Genomic DNA, 22567 nt, shown 5'->3' on the forward strand with positions numbered 1-22567 from the left:
ACAATTTAAACTATGTATTGAAAGTAAAGTCCATACAATTTAAACTATGTATTGAAAGTAAAGTCCATACAATTTAAACTATGTATTGAAAGTAAAGTCCATACAATTTAAACTATGTATTGAAAGTAAAGCACATACAATTTAAACTATGTATTGAAAGTAAAGTTCACACAATTTAAACTATGCATTGAAAGTAAAGTCCATACAATTTAAACTATGTATTGAAAGTAAAGTCCATACAATTTAAACTATGTTTTGAAAGTAAAGCACATACAATTTAAACTATGTATTGAAAGTAAAGTTCACACAATTTAAACTATGTATTGAAAGTAAAGTCCATGCAATTTAAACTATGTTTTGAAAGTAAACTCCACACAATTTAAACTATGTATTGAAAGTAAAGCACATACAATTTAAACTATGTATTGAAGGTAAAATCCACACAATTTAAACTATGTATTGAAAGTAAAGTCCATACAACACATACAATTTAAACTATGTATTGAAAGTAAAGCACATACAATTTAAAATATGTATTGAAAGTAAAGTTCACACAATTTAAACTATGTATTGAAAGTAAAGTCCATGCAATTTAAACTATGTTTTGAAAGTAAAGTCCACACAATTTAAACTATCCAATTCTCTAAATAGTGTCGTAAAAAGTTGAAAACAACACGTTTAATAATTTCATGCATCCGAAGCGCTTTCTGGATTTACCTTCATCACTTATCCGCAGTATAGTACAAGGCGTTCTATTCATACAGAGTATAACCCGTATGTTCTATCAAATCTTCTGTTTACTATCGTATGTTCTACTCAATACTCTTTATATATTCTCGTTTTTGTTATCGAATCCGCAGTATCAGTATAGCTAATATATATACTCTCGTATATGCTTTCGATTCTGAAGTCTTCTCCCATACGCTTTGTCCAATCATATATATACTGTCGTATGCTCTTTCAAATCCCGAGTATAAGTTCGTATATGATATGCTGTTTGGTATTATATATCTAACTGTACAAAAGTTAACTGTTCCATATGCGCATTTCAACCATCGATATCTCTTTGTCGTGATTATCGAGACCACATATGTGAAACTCTAAAACCCAACACAAACGTTGAGCTGATAAAACCAAACAGGATAAAAGATAAAGCTAAAAAAACTGGACAAGGAAACAGAACATCTTACGAAGGAGATACATTCCTTAATTTAAAATCATTTCCAAAATTTTAAAGTTTCAATTAAACAATTAAAAAATATCGTTTCAGTCAGTGCCAATGAACTCTAAAGTTCATACACATTTTGATGAAATAACTGTTAATCTAAAATTAACAATTACGTTCAAAGATACTTCATATTATTAATAACAAGACAAAAATAAATAAGTCAATGAACTCTAAAGTTCATACACATCTTGATAAAATAACTGTTAATCTAAAATTAACAATAACGTTGAAAGATACTTCATATTATTAATGAAGACAAAAACAAATAAGTCATGTATTCAGTGAATCCAAATCATGTTACCTCACCTCACCTATTCTCTTCATGCCGGTCGGCATTTAAGGCCCTAATACATTTTTTCCATTCCACACGGTCTTTAGCTGCTGTTCTTGCTGTAGCCCATCTGGTCCATCCAAGTGATGTTCTTTCTGTCTTCACAGTCCGTCTCCAGGTGGTTTTGGGACGTCCAACTTTCCGTTTCCCCTCTGGTTTCCATGTCAGTGCAACTGAGCGTATACTGTTGGTATCCATCCTTAGTACATGGCCAATCCATCTCCAACGCCGTTCTATTATTTCATCACTTAGCTTCTTTGTTCCAGCTTTTATGTGGAGGTTTTCGTTTGATATAGTATCGGGCCATCTTATTTTTAGTATCTGTATTAGTCATCTGTTTTGGAAGGTGTTCGATTTCTTCTCGTCTTGTTCAGTTGTTTTCCAGGTTTCGCATCAATATAGTAGGACTGATATAACTAAGCTGTTAAATAACCTGACCTTTGTTTTAAATGACAGTACCGATGATCTCCACATTTTTCTTAGCCTGCTAAATTGGCCTTTAGCTTTCTTGACAGACTTCAACTTGTTGCTCATGTCATTGTCACATTTCAAGATATGTTACAATATACTTTTTGCAAGTAGCCTTTATTGGAATACCAATGTTAAGCTTTGTCATTCTCACCACTTTTCTTATTTTGTATGTTTTAAAAATCGTTCATAAAAGACAAACAATGATGGATCGTCATTTGAAAAGAACGAGTAACAGACAGAGATCGCAACAAAATGTGACAGGCAGACTTCTTCAACAAGCTATCTACTCCATTCTTTACCACATATTTGTATGACACTTCCTTACAGATATGTTGTAATAATGGATATGTTTGTAGATAATTTGTTTACTGGCAGGTACGTCTTGAGAAATAAAAGTCTGTTTTCCACTATGTTGAGGCTATTTTACCCATTTTTAATCCGATCTCATTGGGAATTTTTCTAAAAAAAAATAGGAAATCGTTAGTCATTTTTGAAAGCGATACAAGATCTAGCAGTGAGAATGCAACCTCTTCAACCAATATTCGAAACACAAGAATTACAACTAGTCCCAAATGCAACAAATGAGTTCATTGAAAGTCAGAAAGAAGGATGCCAAGACATTTCCCACATACGGGTTTCCAAATTATTAGCTACTACTAGTAGTAACCGTTCAGTTGGTCGTCAAAGGAGATTGTCTAGTACTGATTCCTTGTATCATTCACCAGATTTACAATTCCTTCAATCAGATCATTTGAATGACGATAGATATGAAGTAAATCACTCAAGCATTATCAGTGCGACTAGTTGTGGTACCCTATACAAAGCGGCTTCTCAATCGTCTACAAGATCAAATGGCAAATCTGACAGACTAAGTGTTGCATCTCTAAGTTCATATGCCAGTTCCTCCGGAAGAAGAATCAGCATATTGAGTGCGAGAAGCACAAATCCCACTAGGCTTAGTATTGATTTTTTTAGAAATGTTTATAATTTGCCACGTTCAATTTCGATGTTGTCTGATCAATCGACAGAGGAAGCTATTCAGGACACTATCACATTTTTTAATCAAAACTTCAAAATAGCTTGATGTATCATTAATATTAAATCCATGAACAATACCACTTTCCTTTTATACGTCTGTTTATGTTACAGTGAATGTGTTAAATCAGATATTTTAAATATTAGGTGATTTTGCAGAGATTTTGTAAAATAACTTGCATTGTTACAAATAAAAAAATAAACTTTATACATTTCATCAATGAATAGAAACTGTTGCTTGCATGATCTGGTTTACATTCGAAATAATTTATATTAAATATGCGTTTATAACATTAAGAGATTCTTAATTACTTCATTAGAACACATAGTTAGTAAGCTATGGTAGGTATATAAATCACAATAGGACAAAAGGACAGTTGACAATTACCTAGTCAAAAATTATAGTGTACAGAGTTTTTATAGGACTTATAATACAGCTTTCAAACAGGGTTTGATCACACCCAGCTTTTTGGTTGGGTAAGTGTTATACAGTTTTAATTTTTCAATTAAGGGCTTTGTGTATCTTATAATTGTACAAGGCCATCTTTTTCTCTGATTGTTGATAACGACTTTAGTACGATCATTGTATGTGACTGTCATAAACGTGAGAGGTTTAGATAGCTACAATACAAGGGTTAATCCAAACTTTCTGCATAAGAAAATGCATGCACCAAGTCATGAATATGACACGTTGTTTTACTTTCGTTTGATGTGTTTGAGCTTTTGATTTTGCCATATGATGAAGGCCTTTTCGTTTTGAATTTTCCTTGGAGTTCAGTATTTTTGTAATTTTACTTTTTGCATTATATCACACATGATAAAAAAACATGGAAATATGTATTCTTCTTTATTGATATACCTGATATAAACTTTGATCACACTATCTGAGGTCAGATGAAATATTCATAAAAAGCTTAAACTGGAAATCATCTATACAATTAACGTTTGATACACTTCAATTTGAAAAATGTCTTGAAAAAAGTTACACAAATCAACCTATGCAGTTTCCCATAGAGGTTTACCGAACTATTTCACCAATAATGTAGTTTACATGTGACTAACAAGAGATTTGTTTGATAGAAGAGTAACCTATGTGTCATGTATGTTATGTGGCAAAGCAAATTTTAATAAGAAACTATAAAGTTATATAGTTTACAGGTGATTGTTAGGGATTTCGATTGCAAGAAGAATTACCATGTGTCATGTATGTCATCTTGCAAAGCAAATTTCACAATTCGAAGAGGCAGGTAAATACTGAAAGCGTTCGTTACTCATTGATCCTTTGACGCTGCAAATTCTGTTTTTAACTCTACCATGATCATATGAGTCTCATCCGTTCTAAAAATATGCGCCTATGCAACATGAGAATATCACAGATCCTTAAATCCTACCACCGTATTTGTAAGATTCTATCAACACATGATCTATTTCACGAGGAGAAAAGTTTTAATAGCTGTGTGTTGTCGGTAGTAACGTAGTCCATTGGGGTTTTGTTTTTGTTATCCAAAACAATCTTGCACGTTTGATTTGCCTTGATTAGTGTCGAACAAACGTCCTGAAAACCATTTTCAGCTGCCTGAAAAGAAAAATATTACCAGATTTATATATGGTTTCCAGATATAGGCAAGAATCAGATTAAGGGACTACAAAATTATTTTTTTTTCGATTTGTTTAGAAATAAACACATTTATACTTGATAAATGACTACTTTCATAATAAATCATAATAATTCCCATACACATATTTAGTAGTGTTGTCAAATCCCACACTTTTGCCCAACCGGTTACTCAGACAATCGTTCAACCGATTAACCGGTATAGTTCAGATTGGGGTTTGAAAGCCTTATCAATAGTACCCTACACATAGATATAAGATGTAGTATGAGTGTCAATTTGACAACCTTTCATTCAAGTCATAAATTTACGCTTTTAAAATTTAATATTCTCCTTTTGGCATTATAACTATAGCGTCTGTACCAATTTAAGATTGAAAAATAAAATAAAACTTCTATATCTTGTAGGATTGAATATCTCTGAAACCGATTATTCTTTTCTTTTCTCTTGTTGTCTCCGAAAATAATGTGGAGTGTTTCAATTTGAAATGATTAATTATAAAAAAGAAGATGTGGCATGATTGCAAATGAGACAATTTTCCACAAGAGACCAAAATGACACAGAAATTAACAACTATAAGTCACCGAACAACCTGTTTCTTTGCTTTGTTTGCTTGTTTCTTTAAGCATGCTACTCGTCACTATCACGTATTCATTGAGAACATTCACATTGGTTTGCATTTCACAATTTTTAAGTAAGCAATTCGTTTCAAGTAAGACTACGCCTTGCACGACGGAGGTTGCACATTTAGATGTAGGTCTACACAAAAATAGATTTAAAACGAACTTATGAAGTAAATCATAAAATTTAATCGCATTACTGATTTAAAGTTACTGGTAAAAAAACATGTATACTAATCATGTTTCTTCAAGATCCTTCCCCAAGCTGAGAGACAAGTTCTAATTAATTTCATGTTTTTAGGATTAACAATAACAATCAATATACTGAATAATTGATCTGTCTAATTAATTAACACGACGACAATTTTTAAATAAAACATAACTATTTAATGATTTCTATACAAATATATCAAATCTACCAAAATTGAAAAAAGTCCGGTTAACCGGTTAGCGATTTTGGTATTCGGTATTCTGTCGTTCGAACGGTTAACCGGTTAACCGTTGACAACACTAAATTATTTAGTAAAATATTTCTATAACAGAAAACAGACACCCTTATATTTTACATATAAAAAGTAAACATATTTGGTTTATAATATTTCTATCAGAGACAATGTAGAGCCATAAATGTTTCCATATAAGAAGCACACGCATTCTGGTAAAATGTATCTATCAGAAATAATATATAAACACTTCAATATTGCAATAAACAAGACCTATAAAAACCAGGAATGATCATGAAAGAACACACATTTGGTACAATGTGTCTATTAAAGTTAAGATATAGCCGTTAGTTTTCTAAAGGTATGATAATATGTATTCCGGGTAGTTATTCATATAGAACTGTCATAATGAAAATGTGAAAATGGGAGATAATTTTGGTTGGAAACGTTTTTCAACAGCTGGTAGTCTTTGTTTCTTAATCAAAAGAATTGTTATCTTTAAATTTTGTATTATAAAAGGGGTTGACACGAAACGAATAATCATAAGTATAAATCAAGTCTACGTCGCTCAACTGGTGTTTTTTTTTGGGGGGGGGGGCAAAATTCTTAACTTTACATTCGACGATATAATAATTCAGCTCCATCAAATTCCTGCACCTCTATATTTATTTTAAAGTCTAAATTATTTCGTTCATCATTATTCAGTCGGACATAATCATTTATTTTGGGTATTTTCGGAAACGTTTTGCAAAATTAGTATATATGCAAACATTTCTTGCCGTCAGTGGAATAATTGATTACTGTAACCTGTCTGCCCGTCATATTCATAGTTTAGTATGTCTTTCTGTGTTGTGACATTATAGGGAAAACGGTACTATTTATTCTGTCATAGGCGACAATACTAACATTTTCTAATTTTAACACTTTTTATAATAAAAACCTGGATAAAACAGTTATGTGTGGTGTTAGTACTTTATTACTCTATTTTAAAAATTGAAGCCAAATAGTATCATGACCAATTTCCAACGGAGCTTGTTTATGTTATCCATGCCCACCGTCATTTTGCAGCAAATTTATAAAATTTTGAAAGCCTTTTCGAATAATTCTGTAGAAAATATTTCAATAGGTTTTAAAATTTATATTGTAAATATAAACACTGCAGTTATTCATAGATAAATAAAAAAATATATTGTACCCTTACATCCAACCACGGCGCTCCTAAGTTAACTTCCTTCACCTGTCTTGGGTACACAAAAGGCCAACCTAATGCTAGGAAAATGTAATACTACCGTTTTCCCTATACTATTGTTTCAGGTAAGTATGACGGTTGGTATCTATTTAGCATTTAAACCCGCTGCATTTGTTTATACCTGTCCTAAGTCAGGAACCCGATGTTTGGTGGTTTTCGTTTGTTGATGTGGTTGATAAGTGTTTCTCGAGGTTTTTTGATAGATTATACTGTTGGTTTTCATGTTTGAATGGTTTTACATTATTCATTTTTAGGGTCCTTTATAGCTTGCGCTTCTGTGTGAGCCAAGGCTATGTGTTGAAGACAGCCGTACTTTGACCTATAATAGTTTACTTTTACAAATTGTGACTTGGATGGAGAGTAGTCTAATTGGCACTCATACCGCATCTTCTTATATTCAATAAGTAGAATAAGTAAGAATTGGGTAATCGTATCTGACATGTCATCATTTCTGTTTGATATTTTAGGAAATATTTTGAATCGAAGTTGGGATGAGTATAATAAAATGATTATACGAAAAAACATCTAGCCGTCAGTAAATGAAAAATTTGCCTAGCTGTCAAGATTTTATGGATAAAACAATTTATTGTTAACCTTGTGAAGTGGTGTTTTTCCATCTGCATCACGGGCTGAACAGTCAGCTCTGTATGATATCAAAAGCTGTACTATAGCACTATGGCCTTTCATCGCTGATCTATGAAGGGCACTTGACAACCCAGACTTCGTACATATGTTCGGATCTGCTCCATTATCTAGAAGAACCTTGCATGCACGGAGGTGGCCGTTTCTGCTGGCATAATGCTGAAATGATAAGTTCTTTCTAAAGTGTAACATGGTAGTCATAATATTCATGTTTATTGAATTATATTATTTTAGAAAATATACCGACTATGCTAACATGTGGTATTTTGACTAGTGGCCTGTCAAAGTGATCAATTATTTGATATAAGATCTGCCTTACATCGACTATCTTAACATGTGGTATTTAGACTAGTGGCCTGTCAAAATGATCAAGTCTTTAATATTGTGGTGCCTAAAGCACGTCTTTAGTAACGTGGGATCTATTTGGCACCACAAATTGCAGATATCAACAAAAAGCTTGGCTGTGACAAAAAGACGTCTGCAGTACTCAAACTTTATTGATAGAAAGAACGAACAACATAAAAACAAGTATTCAATCCCGAACCCAATAACCGTTACACTATTCCCCCTTTTCTTTTTGAAAAGACAGTTCTCAATAAGAATATTTCTTATTTTTGCACAAATGTTTATTGTCCATCTTTAAAACGCAACGGTTCGTATATTTTGCGTCAATATCTACTGATTTTAGTTGGGTGCTCTTCTTTCGTCATCTGATGACTCCTGTGTGAGCCTGGAGCCTGTGTCCTCGACTCACTAGAATCTGAACTGTTATCCGTCTTAGTTTGAATCTTTGGATTTAAGGCATCATTTAGAGACTCTGTCATCTTGGTTACGTTCACATTTGTCTTACTACCACTTGACACTGGACTCAGTGTCCCCGAATCACGTGATATAACAACCTTCTGTTCTGATCCATCATCTTGTATTGTTGAATTCAAGGTATTTTCTGTCACGTTGATGCCCGAATACAAACTTTGTATAGTCTGATCAAATGAACCTATGATATAATCTTCCAATAGTGAATTCTCTTTCTTTGAACTATCAGATTTATCGTCGGTAGCCGCATCATACTATCTGAAATTACGGCAACCAATGCCTGTGATTGCGTATTATTCTCATTCACTTTCCCACCAGAGTCTGGATCCTGTGTTATCGGCCCAGGTGGGAGATTTGAATCATTCACTCTTACCTCATCCAAATTTGATACTTCATCTTCAAGAATTTCTTGTAGGCAAGTTTCCACTAAAACTGACCCAGTGTTGTTACCGTTTTGTAAGGAAGCTTGGTCCAAAACATCAACAACACTTTCTTTTGGACTTTCAACTCCTCCCAATACATCTGTCTCGGCCATGGGCTTCAAAGTGGTTTTTATTTGAACCGTCACTCTTGGTACTTGACAATCACTTTCTTTCCGATACCGTCATGGTTAAGCTCATTTTTTATCAGCAGATCACCTTGTTCAGCCATTATGACGCCATTTACTTCTTTCAGTAAGTCTATTCCAATTAAAATATCATTTCTTATGGGGGCAATACATACTTGCCAAATTATCTCCGTTTTACCCAGCTGAAGCTTTGCAACAACATTCATGTCAGCTTCCATATCTTTCCCATTTTCCGCATTCAATAAGCAAGCTTTTACCCCAGCAGTACTGCCAAAACCAATAAAATTTGCAAATGTTCTTGAAAGTACTGTTACAACTGCTCCTGTATCAACTGTAGCATCGACCTTATTGCCATTGACTAGAATTGGAATGAGTAAATATTTTCCTCTGCCAATTTGATAAACAGATCTCCTTTCACAATCTGCACCAGTACCTTGTCTTCCTATAGGGCTGGGGGATCGTGATCTTTTTGGACAATCACGTTTGAAATGGCTTTTATCGCCACAAAAATAACATCCCGTTGGCTGTCAAGGTAGCTTGTTTTGAATCATTCAGTATGGCCTTTTCTAAAAGATCTCTTATCTGGTTTCCGAAATGAATTTACCAACTGCCTAACGCTTTCCACCCCTTCATATTGGCCATTACTGTTTTCCCGCTTCATCTTTCCACGTAACGCGTCTGGTCCTTTGTTTTGCATCATAATCAAAATCCCTACCCAACGTAGCATGATAATTGTGTTGTAGTTGTACAACAATATCTAGTGCTGAGAATACAGTCTTAGGTTGGCAATTTAAAGCTTCATATGCTATTTTTGGATTCTTATGGCCCTTCAAAAAGTGTTCCGCTGCTAGTTCCTCTTGTAACTCGATACCACTTGTTGGGTGTGCTCTAGAAACTAATCGCCTTACTTCTTCAGAAAGCTCTTTATTCTTTTCATTGTGTTGTCTAATATCAGATAGTTTTTTTTCGTGCCGTGCCTTGGGGCTCTTTTCGGTTGAACCTGTTTTCCATGTGACACGACAGGGATTCAAAACTGTCTCTTTCCTGTCGAGGAATTGCAGTCATAAATTTACTCACCTGTCCTCGCAGGCATTCAATCTACCTATCTAACTTTTCCTCTTCTGTCAATTCGTTTCTCCTAGCTACCCTGTTGAATGGAATAATAAACCCTTCATAATCATCCTTTCCGTCAAATGTTGGTAGTTTTTGATGGGTATCGTCATTCTTTGATACTTTCTATCTTATCTGTGTATTGTTACTACTGTGTATTACTGCATTCTCACTAGAAAACGAAGTTTGTATGTTTCAGATCGACTCCTGTATAATGTTTGTGCTCATAGGAGTTGATCTAGACTCCCGTCTTTGTATAGTACTTAATAACGGTCTAAAAGGGGAATATGCTGTTGTGTCCCTTAGTGTTGACGACAACGGTGTGTGTGAACTTACAGTTGGCCTGGGACTGTTCCCGCGACCAGACTGCACACTCCCGTCATCATCTAAATTCTGCGACAATGGCCTGGGACTGTTTCCCTGGCCGAACTGCTAATATCCCGTTGGTTTATCATTTAAACTGAATAAAATTGGTCTAGGACTGTTCCCAAGACTGATCTGTGAATCTGTTGTCAGCTTACTATCTTGAACATAAAACTGATTTTTTGTATTTTGAATTGTGAAAGTGTGATGCAATGTTTTCAAAGCGGATAAGAGAAGCGTTTGAAAAATTTGCACGATATACAACATTACATGGAATTAACAGAATTGTATCGAGCAAGCACGTTGTAGGGAAACTTCTCTGGACTTGTATTGTGCTGACTTGTATAGCAGTATGTTTCATGCAAATATATAAACTTGGTGTACAGTATGGAAGGTAAGTCTTGTGAGCATAGAACTGTAGCCAATTCAATAAAGAGTTGGGGTTTTTTCTTATCTTTTTTCGTTTTAAAAAGAGACATAAATTACACAAACACTTCCACGACCGAGCTGTAAATCGGATGTCGGGTTTCTATCTTGATTGAAAGGAGGTGGTCGGGGACTGTTCCCACGACCGAGCTGTAAATCGGATGTCGGTTTACTTTCTTGTTTGGGTGGGGTGGTCTGGGACTGTTCTCACGACCGAGCTGTAAATCTGAACTCGACTTTCTATCTTGATTTAATGAATATGGTCTGGGACTGTTCCCTTGACCAATCTGGAAACTGTCAACTGGTTTGTCTTCATATAAATTAGGATCTAGGTGTTCATCATTGACATCATATAACCCCTGGGAACAGTATATCTAATATATATGATAGATTATACTGTTGGTTTTCATGTTTGAATGGTTTTACATTATTCATTTTTAGGGTCCTTTATAGCTTGCGCTTCTGTGTGAGCCAAGGCTATGTGTTGAAGACAGCCGTACTTTGACCTATAATAGTTTACTTTTACAAATTGTGACTTGGATGGAGAGTAGTCTAATTGGCACTCATACCGCATCTTCTTATATTCAATAAGTAGAATAAGTAAGAATTGGGTAATCGTATCTGACATGTCATCATTTCTGTTTGATATTTTAGGAAATATTTTGAATCGAAGTTGGGATGAGTATAATAAAATGATTATACGAAAAAACATCTAGCCGTCAGTAAATGAAAAATTTGCCTAGCTGTCAAGATTTTATGGATAAAACAATTTATTGTTAACCTTGTGAAGTGGTGTTTTTCCATCTGCATCACGGGCTGAACAGTCAGCTCTGTATGATATCAAAAGCTGTACTATAGCACTATGGCCTTTCATCGCTGATCTATGAAGGGCACTTGACAACCCAGACTTCGTACATATGTTCGGATCTGCTCCATTATCTAGAAGAACCTTGCATGCACGGAGGTGGCCGTTTCTGCTGGCATAATGCTGAAATGATAAGTTCTTTCTAAAGTGTAACATGGTAGTCATAATATTCATGTTTATTGAATTATATTATTTTAGAAAATATACCGACTATGCTAACATGTGGTATTTTGACTAGTGGCCTGTCAAAGTGATCAATTATTTGATATAAGATCTGCCTTACATCGACTATCTTAACATGTGGTATTTAGACTAGTGGCCTGTCAAAATGATCAAGTCTTTAATATTGTGGTGCCTAAAGCACGTCTTTAGTAACGTGGGATCTATTTGGCACCACAAATTGCAGATATCAACAAAAAGCTTGGCTGTGACAAAAAGACGTCTGCAGTACTCAAACTTTATTGATAGAAAGAACGAACAACATAAAAACAAGTATTCAATCCCGAACCCAATAACCGTTACACTATTCCCCCTTTTCTTTTTGAAAAGACAGTTCTCAATAAGAATATTTCTTATTTTTGCACAAATGTTTATTGTCCATCTTTAAAACGCAACGGTTCGTATATTTTGCGTCAATATCTACTGATTTTAGTTGGGTGCTCTTCTTTCGTCATCTGATGACTCCTGTGTGAGCCTGGAGCCTGTGTCCTCGACTCACTAGAATCTGAACTGTTATCCGTCTTAGTTTGAATCTTTGGATTTAAGGCATCATTTAGAGACTCTGTCATCTTGGTTACGTTCACATTTGTCTTACTACCACTTGACACTGGACTCAGTGTCCCCGAATCACGTGATAAAACAACCTTCTGTTCTGATCCATCATCTTGTATTGTTGAATTCAAGGTATTTTCTGTCACGTTGATGCCCGAATACAAACTTTGTATAGTCTGATCAAATGAACCTATGATATAATCTTCCAATAGTGAATTCTCTTTCTTTGAACTATCAGATTTATCGTCGGTAGCCGCATCATACTATCTGAAATTACGGCAACCAATGCCTGTGATTGCGTATTATTCTCATTCACTTTCCCACCAGAGTCTGGATCCTGTGTTATCGGCCCAGGTGGGAGATTTGAATCATTCACTCTTACCTCATCCAAATTTGATACTTCATCTTCAAGAATTTCTTGTAGGCAAGTTTCCACTAAAACTGACCCAGTATTGTTACCGTTTTGTAAGGAAGCTTGGTCCAAAACATCAACAACACTTTCTTTTGGACTTTCAACTCCTCCCAATACATCTGTCTCGGCCATGGGCTTCAAAGTGGTTTTTATTTGAACCGTCACTCTTGGTACTTGACAATCACTTTCTTTCCGATACCGTCATGGTTAAGCTCATTTTTTATCAGCAGATCACCTTGTTCAGCCATTATGACGCCATTTACTTCTTTCAGTAAGTCTATTCCAATTAAAATATCATTTCTTATGGGGGCAATACATACTTGCCAAATTATCTCCGTTTTACCCAGCTGAAGCTTTGCAACAACATTCATGTCAGCTTCCATATCTTTCCCATTTTCCGCATTCAATAAGCAAGCTTTTACCCCAGCAGTACTGCCAAAACCAATAAAATTTGCAAATGTTCTTGAAAGTACTGTTACAACTGCTCCTGTATCAACTGTAGCATCGACCTTATTGCCATTGACTAGAATTGGAATGAGTAAATATTTTCCTCTGCCAATTTGATAAACAGATCTCCTTTCACAATCTGCACCAGTACCTTGTCTTCCTATAGGGCTGGGGGATCGTGATCTTTTTGGACAATCACGTTTGAAATGGCTTTTATCGCCACAAAAATAACATCCCGTTGGCTGTCAAGGTAGCATGTTTTGAATCATTCAGTATGGCCTTTTCTAAAAGATCTCTTATCTGGTTTCCGAAATGAATTTACCAACTGCCTAACGCTTTCCACCCCTTCATATTGGCCATTACTGTTTTCCCGCTTCATCTTTCCACGTAACGCGTCTGGTCCTTTGTTTTGCATCATAATCAAAATCCCTACCCAACGTAGCATGATAATTGTGTTGTAGTTGTACAACAATATCTAGTGCTGAGAATACAGTCTTAGGTTGGCAATTTAAAGCTTCATATGCTATTTTTGGATTCTTATGGCCCTTCAAAAAGTGTTCCGCTGCTAGTTCCTCTTGTAACTCGATACCACTTGTTGGGTGTGCTCTAGAAACTAATCGCCTTACTTCTTCAGAAAGCTCTTTATTCTTTTCATTGTGTTGTCTAATATCAGATAGTTTTTTTTCGTGCCGTGCCTTGGGGCTCTTTTCGGTTGAACCTGTTTTCCATGTGACACGACAGGGATTCAAAACTGTCTCTTTCCTGTCGAGGAATTGCAGTCATAAATTTACTCACCTGTCCTCGCAGGCATTCAATCTACCTATCTAACTTTTCCTCTTCTGTCAATTCGTTTCTCCTAGCTACCCTGTTGAATGGAATAATAAACCCTTCATAATCATCCTTTCCGTCAAATGTTGGTAGTTTTTGATGGGTATCGTCATTCTTTGATACTTTCTATCTTATCTGTGTATTGTTACTACTGTGTATTACTGCATTCTCACTAGAAAACGAAGTTTGTATGTTTCAGATCGACTCCTGTATAATGTTTGTGCTCATAGGAGTTGATCTAGACTCCCGTCTTTGTATAGTACTTAATAACGGTCTAAAAGGGGAATATGCTGTTGTGTCCCTTAGTGTTGACGACAACGGTGTGTGTGAACTTACAGTTGGCCTGGGACTGTTCCCGCGACCAGACTGCACACTCCCGTCATCATCTAAATTCTGCGACAATGGCCTGGGACTGTTTCCCTGGCCGAACTGCTAATATCCCGTTGGTTTATCATTTAAACTGAATAAAATTGGTCTAGGACTGTTCCCAAGACTGATCTGTGAATCTGTTGTCAGCTTACTATCTTGAACATAAAACTGATTTTTTGTATTTTGAATTGTGAAAGTGTGATGCAATGTTTTCAAAGCGGATAAGAGAAGCGTTTGAAAAATTTGCACGATATACAACATTACATGGAATTAACAGAATTGTATCGATCAAGCACGTTGTAGGGAAACTTCTCTGGACTTGTATTGTGCTGACTTGTATAGCAGTATGTTTCATGCAAATATATAAACTTGGTGTACAGTATGGAAGGTAAGTCTTGTGAGCATAGAACTGTAGCCAATTCAATAAAGAGTTGGGGTTTTTTCTTATCTTTTTTCGTTTTAAAAAGAGACATAAATTACACAAACACTTCCACGACCGAGCTGTAAATCGGATGTCGGGTTTCTATCTTGATTGAAAGGAGGTGGTCGGGGACTGTTCCCACGACCGAGCTGTAAATCGGATGTCGGTTTACTTTCTTGTTTGGGTGGGGTGGTCTGGGACTGTTCTCACGACCGAGCTGTAAATCTGAACTCGACTTTCTATCTTGATTTAATGAATATGGTCTGGGACTGTTCCCTTGACCAATCTGGAAACTGTCAACTGGTTTGTCTTCATATAAATTAGGATCTAGGTGTTCATCATTGACATCATATAACCCCTGGGAACAGTATATCTAATATATATGTTCCTAGTAATCCATACTTTGAGCATGGATAATTTCCTAGAAAATCGTCATTTTTGTAACCGGAAGTGCTGGTTCTTGTGCTCCTAAGATCTGATGTTATTGTCTCCCGGTTCTGTAAAAAGGTATTATTTAAATCTTCTATAGTTCTACTTTGTTGTAGGAGTAGTTGCGTTGTATTGCAGACATTTCATACTGTTTCCTTAACATATTAGCCATGGTGTCAGCCAAGGTTTCCATGTCGTCACCCATTCTTTCTAACACGTTAAGCATTTAGTTGGGAATCTTCGCTGACTTTTCTATGAAGTCTGTCTGGATGATTGTATCAAATTCCGTTTCCCGATCGTCATTCATGCTACTAATTACTTGAAAGATAAAAGTGTATGTCCGGAAATTTGGTGAAAAAATGGTCGGAGCAACTGGAAGTATTTTTATTTTCAGATGCAAAGTTTCGTCAGCTAAACATTTTATAATATTTAATCAATTTTTAGTAGTTATAGTATAAAAATCATAAAATATCACCGGAATAATTATGTTTGGGATGTGATTGACGGGGATCCGCTTCTGTGTTGCCCAATCGTCGACTCGCGTGGTTTTCCGAACTAGCAACTGACCGATGAATTTCCAAACTTCTCTGTCGAACAATTACACAATAATCACTACTTCTGACACCAGTGTGGTGCCTAAAGCACTTCTTTAGTAACGTGGTTCCTATTTGGCACAATAAATAGCAGATAACAACAAAAGCTTGGCTGTGACAAAAAGACGTTTGTTGTACTCAAACTTATTAATAGAACGAATAACATAAAAACTAGTATTCAAACCCGAACCCAATAACCGTTACAATATAACGTTACATTGGTCTTTACAAAAACAAATGCCAACAATAACAACTTGTAAGCTTTTAATGTGTGTTATGAATTTATGTCAATCGTTTATCAATTTCTTCGTCTGTCTGTGAATCCTTTCAGATTTTACCTTAACGCCGTATTGGTCTTACAAAGAGACATCAAACAGCACTACTAACCGTGTATTGAAATAAAACCCCGCCAGTATGAAAAATAAATGTTCATGGTCTGCACGCGGTTTGTTTTAACAAATGATATTCCTTGACATGTATAGGGGTATGATAAAATTAAGATAAATGCAAGAATGTATTAGATTAAATCATATGTTTCGTTTAATTTAAAATTTACGGTAATTAATCTTTATGACGTTTACAACTGAAAAGGTACAGCGGAAATAATTGCATGTATTAAGGTTTAATGTGTAATTAAGCTAACATTTGAATTAAAAAAAAAGTTCTTAATATAAATAAGCGATATCCTGTCACAGTCCAAGAGAAAAATAAATAAGAGTATATGTATGCCCATAGTGCTACAAATACATATCAGATATACAAATACTTGCCTGTATAAATCGTCCGGCAGTGAAAAGACGGTCGGAAATTTATCAAGATTTGGAAACCTGGTCTGAAGCGGTAGACAATAACTTTTTTGATAAACAGTACATTGCGAATTTTGGAGTTGTTCTTATATAAAGATCTATACAGATTTATGTATACATTTTAATACATTGAAGACTGCATTGTCCGAATTAATACGAATCAGCCAGTATTGCCATGTTTCCATTCTACTGTATTCACAACGATACGTTTCCGTTGCCAATTATTTCAGTTAAAGAAATTTTAAGAACTTCTGAGGTAGATCTACACCTATTTGTTATTTAAGCGCACACTACTTTTACTTTTACATGATATATAATATTATCTACATGTATATATAATCATAATTTTCATACTGTACAGACGAATATTTGTGTGGATAGTCTATATAATTCTACAGAATTAAATATCGTTATTATACTTGAACTAACTATAAATATAAAAACTTACCAAAGCAGTGTATCCAGAGGTATCAACAGAATTTGGGTTAACTCCCTTTGTAAGATGTTGTTGGATTTTTTCAACCTCTCCATTTAAAGCAGAAGACCAAATTCCTCTTTCAAATTCTAATTCATCAAGAGTTTGACGAACAGACGGATTTGATATTTCACCTGAACAGCAGTGTCCGTGGTCATCAGTTGAATTAGCCATTGCATTATTCGGTGTACAACAGTATGGCGTGCCCGTTAACTACAAATGAGTTTGATCGCATACGTGGTACGTGATAGAAGTACGAGAGCTAGGGTACATATAAGAGGGGGGCACGGGGTTTAGTGTTATGGGGCAATTTAATTCTTTGTTATCTGTTATTTTGAAAATATATTTACTGTTGGCTGTTATTGTCTTATTCTTTGTTAGCTGTTATTGGGCTATTAGATTTTTTGTTATCTGTAATAATTGTGATAATGTATTTGCTGTTAACTGTTATTGAAAATTGGAATGTTAGCATTTTTTTTTTTGACAGTCAATATTCGGTATAAATTGAAGATCATTGGACATTGGGGACTACCACTACTAATATGTTTGTCCCGTATTCAGAGAAGGATTCCATTAACATTTACCCATCACAGAAGTGAGGTCAAGGACAATTTCAAGTTTAACTTATGATTATCCTTTGTAATAAATTCCATTTTTTTATGTATGTGTATTTAGAATTATCTTAATTTTTTGTATGAGAATAATGTTCCTTGTTTTCCCGTACGAACATATTAAATTAAAACAATTCTTAAAATATGACAAAAAATGGCCAGGAATATCTGACAAGGATCTCAATTAAGGACTAGGTCCTAACAACCAGTTAACCTTTTATATAATATGGTACATAGACTCAGCTCTGTGGTTCTTTTCAAAGCAGAACCAAATGCATTGTACAATGAAAGTTCCAACCGGTCCGAAGCTGCACATAACTCATTACAAACAAAGATTTTTTTCGTTTCAAGCCATTGTTTCCCTACTAAACTATGTATTCTACTTACTATTACACTTGTTACAATCAAAAACCTCAGCTGATAAAAAATTGTTCAAATAAGGCCTTTGTGTGGAATAAATTGCTTTTGGAGTGTCAAAATTCGTTCGAAGTACTTGATAAATTGCATGCTTATAATTGGTGCTTTTGATTTTGCTACCCTATATACCACTTTGCCTCATAGTCTTATTAAGAAAAATTCACACACCTCATTAAATGGTCATTTAGAAAAAGTCAGAATGTTCAAACTCTTTTCGGTCATTTTTTTTATTAGCAACAAAGGGAGCTTCAGTCAATATATATAAACAATACACCAACGTTTCATGAGAACTGTTGAAATAGATATAGGAAGATGTGGTGTGAGTGCCAATGAGACAACTCTCCATACAAATAACAATTTAAAAAGTAAACCATTATAGGTTAAAGTACGGCCTTCAACACGGAGCCTTGGCTCACACCGAACAACAAGCTATAAAGGGCCCCAAAATTACTAGTGTAAAACTATTCAAACGGGAAAACCAACGGTCTAATCTATATAAACAAAACGAGAAACGAGAAACACGTATATATTACATAAACAAACGACAACTACTGTTCATCAGATTCCTGACTTAGGACAGGTGCAAACATTTGCAGCGGGATTAAACGTTTTAATGGATCCAAACCTTCTCCCTTTTTCTGAAACAATAGCATAACATCACAACAAAGAAAAACATACGAAAAAATATCAATTGGCAGACTTAACTCAATCAAAAAACGTATGATTAAACAATGAACGAATAAATTTGATCTGCGATATCTGAATACAAATGCACAGTTAATTAAATATTAGAGACAAACATTCATGACCAAAAAGCTAACAAACAAATTCAAACACAGGACATGACTGAGAAATATTTAACCAATCAATGTTCACTTTAGAAAAAAAACGTTTTTTTTATAATCTTGAAGTTTATACAAATGTTGTAAGAATAAGTGAAAAATTGAAGATATTACAAATAATGAAAGCTAGTGTACAGACAAGATCCATATAAATAAAAAATAACAAAAAAGCATTATAAACAGTATCAACAGGTCGAATTAACAAGAAAATACGATTTGAGAGTACTCGCAGTTACTGACAGCTAGTTAAAAGCCAAAACCAATAAATAATAAAAAATCATGCATCAGAGACTAAAATCGACTAAAACACATCACAGGGATTTAGTATTTTAACGTCATTAATAGTCAAAGAAGACATGACTTGTGCAATGCCAAAAATAAATGTATCGACAGGTAGTAGTATAGTGAAGAGCGACTTCTATAGAAATAAAAGTTAACGTGTAAGCATTTTTGAGTTATTTTTGAAAACTAGAGAAAATACCACATTTTTCTAATGAATAAAATCCCTTAACTCAATAACATAAAATCTAAAATTAATACAAATCGAAAGGGAGTTTACAGCAATAGATATAAACATTTCAGCAAAGTTTTATGAGAACTTAATGTCTGAAAACTGGAAAATCCCCCCTTTATAATTAATAAAACCCGTTAACTCGGAAACGTAAAATCTAAAATTTATAAAAATTTAAAGTGACCTTATATTAATAGATATAAACAATTCACCAAAATTCCTTGCTTTGTGAAAGCATTTTTGAGATATTATCAGAAAACTGAAAAAAAACACCAATTTTATTGAATAAAATTATAAAAAGAATAAAAACCCATTACCCAGAAACTTAAATTCTAAAATTCTAAAAAAAAAAAAAAAAAAAAAAGGAGCTCACGTCAATAGATATAAAGAATTTCCCAAAGTTTAATGCAAATTGGTTAAAGAGTTTTTGAGTTAATGTGCGACATGTTGACAACAGACGGACAACAGTATACCATAATACGTTCCTTGTATAATATATTGAGTAGTAATTTAAACACATTCTAGATACATAAATTAATACTAAAAACATAGTCATAGAAAATGGAATGCATTTCAAAGGATTATATCCGTAATAAGAAATTCTGATTTGTCAAAGACCGAATTATTTTAAGATTTCATTTACTGTTATCTGTTTTTGTCCATTTTAATTGTTATCTGTTATGAGCCAAATCAATTTGCTGTTTTGCTTTTATTGGGACTCCTCTTGCCCCCCCCCCCCCCCCCCCCCCCCCCTCATATAAATCAGAACTACACAAAAGTTCAAAATAGAAAGTGTGACTAGAAAATTCAAATTATAAAATAAACCATATATCTCGTTGTGTGAATCTTATAATAATGTATTTCCCATTTGATAACTGTGTCATTAAAGTTTTTTTTTATAATATTAATAGATTTACTTCCCCTTTTTCTGGAGATATAAGTTAATAACTGTGTTCTTATTATTATATGCTATACTCAAGTACAATCAAACTTTTTGAGAATGACCAATGCGGTTAAAGTGAAAAAGGTTTGCGAACGGTTCATCCGTTCATCATCCGTTTTATCCGTTATACGTCCGGTAGAAGTCCGTTTCTCATTCGTTCAACATCCGTTTTATCCGGTAGACGTCCGTTAGAAGTCCGTTGGTGAATTTATCTGCTAGACCTCCAACGGATGTATAACGGACACGTAACGGATACAAAACGGAAACGAAACGGACGAGTACCGTACAAAACGGACATCTACCGGACGTTCAACGGACATTTCATCCGTTGGACGTCCGTTCAAAGTTTTTCAAGTAATTTCAAACATGAAAACCGACGGATTAATCTATCCAAAAAAAACCTCGAGAAACACTTATCAACCACAACAACAAACAAAAACCACCAAATATCAGGTTCCTGACTTAGGACAGGTATAAACAAATGCAGCGGGTTCAAATGCTTGAATAATAAATGACTTTAAAATAAATATACAGGTCCATAAATTTGATGGAGCTGAATTATTATATCGTCGAATGTAAAGTTAAGAATTTTGCCCAAAAAAACACCAGTTCAGCGACGAAGACTTGATTTATATGTTTGATTATTTGTTTCGTGTCAACCCCTTTTACAATACAAAATTCAAAGAAAAACAATTCTTTTAATTAAGAAACGACGACTACCAGCTGTTGAAAAACATATCCAACCAAAATTATCTCCCATTTTCACATTTTCAAAATGACAGTTCTATATGAATAAGTACCCGGAATACATATTAAAAACTAACGGCTATATCTTAACTTTAATAGAAACATTGTACCAAATGTGTGTACTTTCATGATCATTCCAGGTTTTTATAGGTCTTGTTTATTGCAATATTGAAGTGTTTATATTATTTCTGATAGATACATTTTACCAGAATGCGTGTGCTTTTTATATGGAAACATTTATGGCTCTACATTGTCTCTGATAGAAATATTATAAACCAAATATGTTTACTTTTTATATGTAAAATTTAAGTGTGCCTGTTTTCTGTTCTAGAAACATTTTACTAAATATGTGTATGGGAATTATTATTATTTATTATGAAAGTAGTCATTCATCAAGTATAAATGTGTTTATTTCTAAACAAATCGAAAAAAAACCAACATATTTTGTAGTCCCTTGATCAGATTATTGCCTATATCTGGAAACCATATATAAATCTGGTAATATTTTTTTTTCAGGCAGCTGAAAATGGTTTTGAGGACGTTTGTTCGACACTTATCAAGGCAAATCAAACGTGCAAGATTGTTTTGGATAACAAACACAAAACCCTAATGGACTACGTTACTACCGACAACACACAGCTATTAAAACTTTTCTCCTCGTGAAATATATCATGTATTGATAGAATCTTACAGTTACGTTGGTAGGATTGAAGGATCTGTGATATCATGTTGCATAGGCGCATATTTATAGAACGGATGAGACTCATATGATCATGGTAGAGTTAAAAACAGAATTTACGTCGTCTAAGCATCAATGAATACGAACCCTTTTCAGTATTTACCTGCCTCTTCGAATTGTGAAATTTGCTTTGCAAGATGACATACATAACACATGGTAATTCTTCTGGCAATCAATATCCCTAATAGACACCTGTAAACTATATAACTATAGTCGCGCTGTTAATGCTTGAGCGATTTACTTCATATCTATCGTCATTCGAATGATCGGATTGAAGGAAGTGTAAATCTGGTGAATAATACAAGGAATCAGTACTAGACAATCTCCTTCGACGACCAACTGAACGGTTACTACTACTAGTAGCTGATAATTTGGAAACCCGTATGCGGGAAATGTCTTGGCATCCTTCTTTCTGACTTTCAATGA

General features: G+C 34.4%; 1 long non-coding RNA gene across 1 annotated transcript; it reads right to left on the reverse strand.

Annotated features, from left to right (window-relative positions):
- Window positions 1-3896: 3896 nt before the first annotated feature.
- Window positions 3897-10944, reverse strand: LOC139517959 (uncharacterized). Its single transcript, XR_011663246.1, has 2 exons — window positions 7585-10944; window positions 3897-4641 (listed from the first exon to the last, which is right to left on the reverse strand). It is a non-coding gene; the product is annotated as an uncharacterized lncRNA (long non-coding RNA).
- Window positions 10945-22567: the final 11623 nt, after the last annotated feature.

This window comes from Mytilus edulis, chromosome 3, assembly GCF_963676685.1.
Source record: "Mytilus edulis chromosome 3, xbMytEdul2.2, whole genome shotgun sequence".
Taxonomy (NCBI): Eukaryota; Metazoa; Mollusca; class Bivalvia; order Mytilida; family Mytilidae; genus Mytilus; species Mytilus edulis.